Below are 8429 nucleotides of genomic sequence, written 5' to 3' on the forward strand. Positions count from 1 at the left end.
TTACGCCATACTCTCTTGTTTATGGAGTGGAAGTTGTCGTCCTTTTGGAAAGAAAAATTCCATCACTAAGAATGGAAGTGCAAAAGGGATTTACTATAGAGGACAATACCATATTACGCCTTCAGGAGTTAGAAGCACTTGGTGAAAGATAACTAGAAGCTCAATAAACATTAGAGTGTTACCAAGTGTGAATGCCTAAAGTCTTTCATAAGCACGTGAAAGCCTGATCTTTTCAAGTCAGTGATCTAGTGCTTATGGTAAGAAGATCCATAATCATGACGAGGCATACGGGAAATAAGTTCATACCTAATAGGGATGGACCCTACATGTCAAAGTGGTCTACACCAATAGAGCATACAAGATTTTTGATCAAGACGGATTAAGAATTGACACAATCAACGACAAGTTTCTTAAGAAATTTTATGCTTGATAAATGTATAAGAAAAAAAAAACTCATGATCGTAAGAGTATAAACTGCTTGGTGCTCCTAGCCCACATGAGCTTAAAAGTTGAACGACCCAAAAAAAATCGTTTGAACTACATTATGAGTTTATCCTTATTCATTATAAAGGATACATAAGCATCTCAAAGAAAACTTCAAGTTCAGTTCACTAAAAGAAAAAAAAAAAATCAATTGAACCACGTCATGGCTTGATCTCTTTCTTAAAGGGTATGTAGTGTACTTAAAGAAATTTAAGTTTAGTCCAAGGAAAAAGTCACCACCACTTAAAGTGTGATGCTAGAAAAGTGACGGTGTTCATCTGTATTAAAGAATGTCACTAAGAATTGAGGACAACCTTAATGGACGCAATTCAAAAAATTAAAGATGTCCATCCTTATTATGGGCAACCCAACAAATCAAAGAAGTGCAGCACTAGGAGCAAGACAATGCAAGTTAGATGCTTATAAGGGCATTGCTTAACTAAAGATCAACACTTCATCTTCAAGTTTAGAAGTTCTTCAAAATCAAGTTCAAATGTTTCATTGATGCTTCCTCAAATTCAAATTCTAAGGTTTTATCAAGGCTTGTTCAAATGCAAACTTGGAGATTTTGCCAAAGTTTTCTTAATAAGGAAGTAAGGATTCTTCAATGCTTCTTCAAGTTCAAGTGAGGAGGACTCTTTTATGTTTTGTCAAGCTCAAGTTTGGAGGATTCATAGATACTTCATCTTCATACTAGAGTTTGGAGGTTTTGCAATGTCATCTATATGCTTAAGTCACAAAGTCAAGCTTAATGTGGAAGGTGAAAAGTTAAGACCGATGTGGAAGGTGGAAAATCAAGTCCAATGCAAATTGGCAGAAAGACAAGTTTGGTGTGACTTTACTTCATCAAGTCCAATCTGCCTGGCTCTGCCTCATATGGGAGATCAAATTCGGTCTGCATGGTTCCATCTCATATGCAAGATTAACTCAAGTCTGCATGGCTCTGGTTCATCTGCAAGATCAAGTCTGATCTGCCTGAATTCGCCTCATACGCGAGATCAAGTCTGGTCTCCAAGGTTCTACCTCATATGTGAGATCAAGTCTAGTTTGTAATGTTCTGCTTCATCTACAAGATCAAGCCTGATCTACCTGGTTGTACCTCATACGCCGGATCAAGTCTAGTCCACCTCTCCGCCTCATATGCGAGATTAAGTTCGGTCTGCCTAACTCCGCCTCATATGCGAGATTAAGTCTAGTCTACCTAGCTTTATTCCAAAGTTCGATGCCATATCCACCTCATCTTCAAAACTCGATGGCGTATCTGCCTCATCTTCAAAGCCGAAAGTCGGGTCAAAGAGTGGCATAATAAGGTTATTAAAACGAATTCACTTTGAGAAATAATCTTTAATATCTTAAACCTTAAACAATTCAAATTAAATAAAAGATAATCATGCATATTTATTAAGAGATAATTTTAACATATAAAAGTTAATATTAATATGAGAGAATCTTATCTTTATTTAAAAGAATCTCAATCTTATTAAGAGATATGTAATCCAATTAAGGAAACAAATATCGTAACTTAATTTTTTATATATAATAATTATATTCTAAGATATAGAAAATATAAACTAATTAGAAAAATATCTGAAACAAATCTTTCAAATATAAGAAAATTAAGATGCATGATTTGCAATCTAGGATATATTTTACATACATTTACAAAAAAAAAAAAAAAAAAAAAAAAAAAAATTTAATGCCTAGCATGATTTATAACCTTGGTTACGGCATCTATGATATCATAAACATAAGGAAAGGAAAAATTAAAAGAATCAACCTTCTAGCAAGGAATAAAATTATGTCTATAACAAATTTACACAAGTCGAAAAAAAATGTTACCCCAACAAAAACATTGATAGATTATTGATGTGCACTTCATAACACTAAACTCTGATATCAAAATGCCTAACAAGACCCATATAAATGCCTCTTGGAGTATTTATTAAAAATCAAATTGAATTTGAAAAGATGGAGATTGAAAATACGATGGGAATGTCTTTAATTATATGTATACAAACAGTTGACAAAGCAACAAATTGAATTGAGGATAGAATTCAACGTACTTTGAAATGCATTATGTGCATGTGATATAGATTAGAGAAAGATTTTCACAACTCATAAGTTTTGTTTAAATCTCTTACCCATATAATCACATCTCCTTTAATTTTTCAACTCAATTGCATAACGAGCAACTAAAGATTAATTATGATCTCAAAGTGGAAAAAATACTTAAAAACTTACAAGTACTTTAAGACACAAGTTTGGACTCATGCCTAAGGGTTTTAATTTCAATGATTACATAATACTTATATCAAGTTACAATTTGATCTAATCAAATGTAAAATCTAATATCAAATATATCATAACAATTAATCCACAAACACATAAATCACATATATATTTTAAATAGAGTACTCACCTTCTTTGAACTTTAGTTTTAAATACCTCAATAATATATAGGACCTTTATCGTTCTTGGTATTTTAATGAATCAACTCTAATTTCAACAAAATCTCCCAAGTAGTAGAGACTCGTGCTGATAACGTGTATTGAAATAAGAAGAATATGAACAACAAAATAATAATGAAAACAAGACAAGAGAGAAAAGTAGAATAGAAGAAATAGAGAGCTAATATTGAACTCAATTGTGGTGTCTTCTACAAAGACACCTTACAACGCTATTTATAGGGGGTATGATGGAGTGTGTGTTACAAGATAAAAGTTAATGGAGGAGGTTATGAGATTGGATAACCTATGAAAGTTATGGATTTGTTGTAACATAAATAAGTTGTGAATATCTATAATATTACATTTACAATTCCTTTATATATTTTTTTTCTTTTAAAGAAACTTTTTTATATATATATTTTATCTTTTTGCGATTTTTTTGGAAATATTCATGTAGACCTTTTCAATGATACGTCAACAAACATGTGAAGTCAACCATCCTCTCAAAGAACGGTGGAAATTTCAATTATGTGTCTGTGTCAATGAATGAAGTTGTGTGAAAATGCATTCAAGAAAGTTGTGGTTGCATTTCACGCACAATTATTTTTCTTTAGTTTTCTTTTTTAAAGATCTTTTTCTTTAGTTTATCCTAAGAATTCGTTCTTCATAAATACATAATGAATTGATATGATTGGGACTACCATTAATATCCAATTTATTGTTTTATAACCATATCGATATATATTGCAAAGACTTTTTCTTTTTCTTTTTAATAATATGAAAAGTGGAGGAATTTTAAAAATTAATGGAGTAAATGAATTCCACCTCTAATTTTGATGTGAATATTACAAAACTCCAATTGAGTTAGGTTCATGATAAGACTTTAAGGGGTGTTTGGACCTTCAACTTTAAGTGAGTAAAGTAACGTGGTATAGTACATGAAATACGATCAAAATCTCATATTAGTTAAATAAATGGATGATCACGAGTTTGTAAAAGATGATAACTATCTCTAATGTAATGAGACTTTTTTTATGAAACAAATAACAAAATCATGAAAGTTATGTCTAAAGCGGACAATATCCACTAGTTACATATTATTATAACTCACAAACTATAATAATCAACTTAGCACCGGAAACACCCCTACTCTCATTTTACCTTTTGAATTTTGTTAAGAATTCAACCATTATACTTAATAAAGTTACAAATCATTTGTAAGATGTGAATGAGAATAGGTTTAATTTTCAAAAACAAAAACAAAAAATTAAATGGCTACCCAACGGAGCCTAAAAAAGTTTAAATTTACCATTTTTCTTCTATAGTATAGATATATTTCTAATTTGATCTCAATAATTTTTTTTTTTTTTTTAAAAATCTTCTCATGGTTTTGGATTATTTTTAATATAGTTGTTACAGAAAAGGTTGAATTTAGTGCCTACAATTTAGTCAAACTTCATAGATTGTCCACATAGTTAGTCAAATTTTTTGAATAAACAAATATTTTCTATTTAAATAATTACGTCAATTTATTATATTAGAGTTTTGGAGATAGATAGAAAATAGCAAATAATAATAGATTAAAATAATTGGGTAGGAAAGTGAGACGCAACTTTAAGAAATGGTGTGGAAATTTTTATGAGGTGTTTAGCTCACCAACCTGAGGTAAGTTGAGTTGGTATAATATACCAATTAAATGTTTGGCCCATCAACTTTAAATGTTGGTAGAGTTTAGTTGGTATATTTTACCAATTCACCCAAACTCTCTATTCTTCCAATGTTTTCAATGACTTCATCTATGGCCACGTATGGCGACTATCTGTCACACTCCGGGAACCAACTCCGGGTTTTGACAACCACATCTGATGACAACTCCAACGACCAACTTCGGACTTTGACAACCACATTTGATGGAAACTCCAGCGACCAACTTCGACGACCACCTTCCTGCGACCAATTCCACATAAGGATCGAATCCCGAGTGGAGATGTGTGCATGTCTTGCATCTCGAAGATAGATTTTTGAATAAACAAGAGTGTTCTAAAATAGAACATATGAAGGATAAACATATAAATAACATGCTTTGGAGAATGGAAGTTAAAAGAGATTCATTCTTACCTTTGAAGATTTCCGAGCTCTAAGAAAAATCCTTTCGATCTTAGCACAAACTTCTTCTAAATCAAACTTGGACATGACCACGATAATAACTTGTTATTCTTAAGAATTCCAATAGAATGATAGATTGTATCCAACTAATTGGAGAGAGGAAGAGATGGGGAGATTTCTCTTAGTGAGAAAATAGAGGATTTGTATTTTGCTGGCTAGGATAAATCTCACCAAAGTGAATTCTTGCCTAAAAGGGTCATAAAGAAAACTTTATATGGAGAAGGGTTAATTCCGTCTTTCCTTATTTACCCTTTGTGCTTAATTAATTAATTAACGTTTATTTAATTAATTAGCACGTTAATTAAACAACCATCTACAAATTAAATTCAATTTAACGTATATATTTAATTATCATAAATAAACATCATATGTTTATGTGCATCACCTCTCTATTCATTTAATTAATTAATTCTTAATCTAATTCACTTGAATAAAATATTTGAATCTCATTCAAATATTTCTCTCAAATTTAATTTAAATTATAGCGTGATCAATTACATATTAATCACATTAATATACAATTTCCTCAAATTAATTTGAACAATTCAAATAATTCCTCTTTAATATCCTTTAATGAGCTAATAAAAGGACCTGGTAGACCTGCAGATTAGAAGCTCCAATAATATGAGATTAATTAGCTTAACTCATTAGCCAAATTAATTAATGTTCGTTAACTGTGGGTACACCCCACTAAAAACTCACAACTGCACTATTCTCACTGCAGATATATTTCTGTGCCCACTAATATCAATAACAGCAAGTTAGTCCTTCACGAGTATTCATAACACCACCTGGATCAAATTACCTTTTTTCCCTTGGGTTACCTCTATATCCTTAAGTATCAGTACTTCTCTAATGAACAACTTATTTATGGTCCAACCAATAAACAAAAACCTCTCTCGGGCCAATGAGAGAGCATGACTCTTTGTTCAAGTCCCAGAGATACCACTTAAGGGAACATTCGTCTATTTACCCTAAAGTCAGGAAGGAGTGAATTCTATGTTGTATTATTATGTTCCCAACTCCTAACTCTGTCTTGTCGCCAAAATGGTAGGCTTATGAAGTCGGCAAATTGGCCACTCTCACCCATACAAATCAAAGAACAATCTCCGATGAATAGAAGCTCATAATACACTTAGGATTGAAATTAAGTTGTCTAGGTCATTCAATTGAAATAAGAACAAAACTAGTTAACGCCATTACATCTAGTGTTACTATTTCATGATCCGATCTTATGCAAACTCATTGTATAGGATATCCTCACTCGTGTGTTACCTACATGAATGTGTTGGATCATTGCATTTCTATCAAATACAAAGTGGATCGTATTCATAGTGTTACAATAATAAGGTACCCAGCTTTATCCCTATACTATAGATCTTTAGGTTGTTTCTTGAACATTGATCCCTATATGTCTTCACATACAGTTCAAGACTCATAAGACAACTTTGGATGTTAGTTTATTGGATTCAAGGTTATTAAGAAAAAATAGAATACAACATAATCAACACTATTTATTGAATTACATCAATAACTCTTTATTGATATGGTCAATTGATAATATTTATAATCTGAGTTTTAGGGTATAAAACCCAACATCCTAGGCTTCGGCAACCACCTCTGATGAAAATTTCAATGACTCAACTTCGATGACCACTTTTGCGTGACCAACTTCAACGATCAATTTCAAGCACTGGCAACCACCTCTGACAACTACCTCCAACTACAAACTCAAATTAAAATCACCTTTGATGGTTAACTTTTGATGACTACCTTTGAGCGAGCAACTTTGACGACCAATTTCGGGCATTGACAATCACCTCCAATGACAAACTTCTACAACCAACTTCTATACCACTTTCATGCGATCAACTTCAGGCTCCGACAACCATCTCTAACTACAAACTCCAGTAAAAATTATCTTTAATAATCAACTTCGACAACCACTTCCAATAGATTGACGACTGTTAAATTATGTTGTAGGGTTGTGTATTATGTGAATAATAGTATTTTGTCTACATTAAGTATAATATTTATATGTAGAAATTTGTAAAAATATATTTTTATTTAATTGAATTCATACTCAAATGAGTGTTAAGAATATTTGGAAAAGTATGTGTGTAGTTAAATAATGTAACTTAAAATAATAATAATAAAAAACCCATAAAATGAAGTTTTTTCCCCTAAAATATTTTCTAGTAAGAATTAGTGAAAGTTGGAGATTTTTCCTCCAATGACCCTCCAAATTTGGAATAATTAAAAGTAAAATTATTGAAGAAATATGGTGGCATTCCATTGGTTGCTAAGGCGATGGGGAAGATTCAATTAAAAAAACCAAGACAAAGTAAAAATATAGAGCAAGAATGGGAAGAATAATAATAAGAAGGAGATGATAATGAACTTCTTGGAGAAAAATTATGAATAAAAAGTCTTAGTTTCTCTTTGGTTTCTCATTTTCTTTAACCATATTTTTGCAAGAAATGTAGTGGGTCAATTGTCATTCACTACCAAAAAAAAGGAAAAAAAGAAAGAAATAAAGAAGGAAAAGCTTTAAAGAAAAAGTTGCAATTCATATTTTATTTGAATAACGTTGGGTAGGATTATTAAATAAAAAAGTTTAAAAACAAAACTAGTAACCATAAAAACAAATTATTTAGAGTTTAAAAACTGTAACAGATACCTAAGACATATAACTTTGCTCTATTGGTAGCAGCTACTTGTAGTCAAGTTCCTTTCCCCCAATCGTGGGTTTGAATCCTATGATTCCTGTGTAATGCATACTTGTGCTTTTCATATTATATTTCTTTTCTTTTCTTAATTTTAAAATTTACAGAGTGGCATAATTGAGTTAAATGTGAGTTGAAATTTTTTAAGACAACGACTCAAATGAGATGAATTTGTCAATCAAATTTGAGCAATATTTGAAGGACATACATGACTTTATGTTTTATATTTAATTGTGCTTCGGGACTTATTTGTATTAGACGATATAAACTTTTGATAATTTCTTTTTCGATGGCATGTCTTCTTTATTTATATTAAACTACTACAAAAAAGAAAAAGAAAAAGAAAATCAAGAAATAATTATAGAAAAACAAATTTATGTTTTTGTTTTTTCTTTAAAAAAAATGAAACAAAAATAGTTAGAGAACATATTTTGTTCCTAATTCTTAAAAAACAAGAAATGATAATGTTATTAACAAGTCCTATATTTCTAAAATGATTAAAAATTTAAATTATAAATTTCGATTTTGAAAAACTCAAAATAATTGGCATGATCTTTCAAGGGTAGGAATTGGAGGTTGAATCCCTATTTAAAAAAAAAAAAAAACC

Source organism: Benincasa hispida, chromosome 12 (assembly GCF_027475165.1).
Source record: "Benincasa hispida cultivar pf3 chromosome 12, pf3_genome.v1.1, whole genome shotgun sequence".
Classification (NCBI taxonomy): domain Eukaryota; kingdom Viridiplantae; phylum Streptophyta; class Magnoliopsida; order Cucurbitales; family Cucurbitaceae; genus Benincasa; species Benincasa hispida.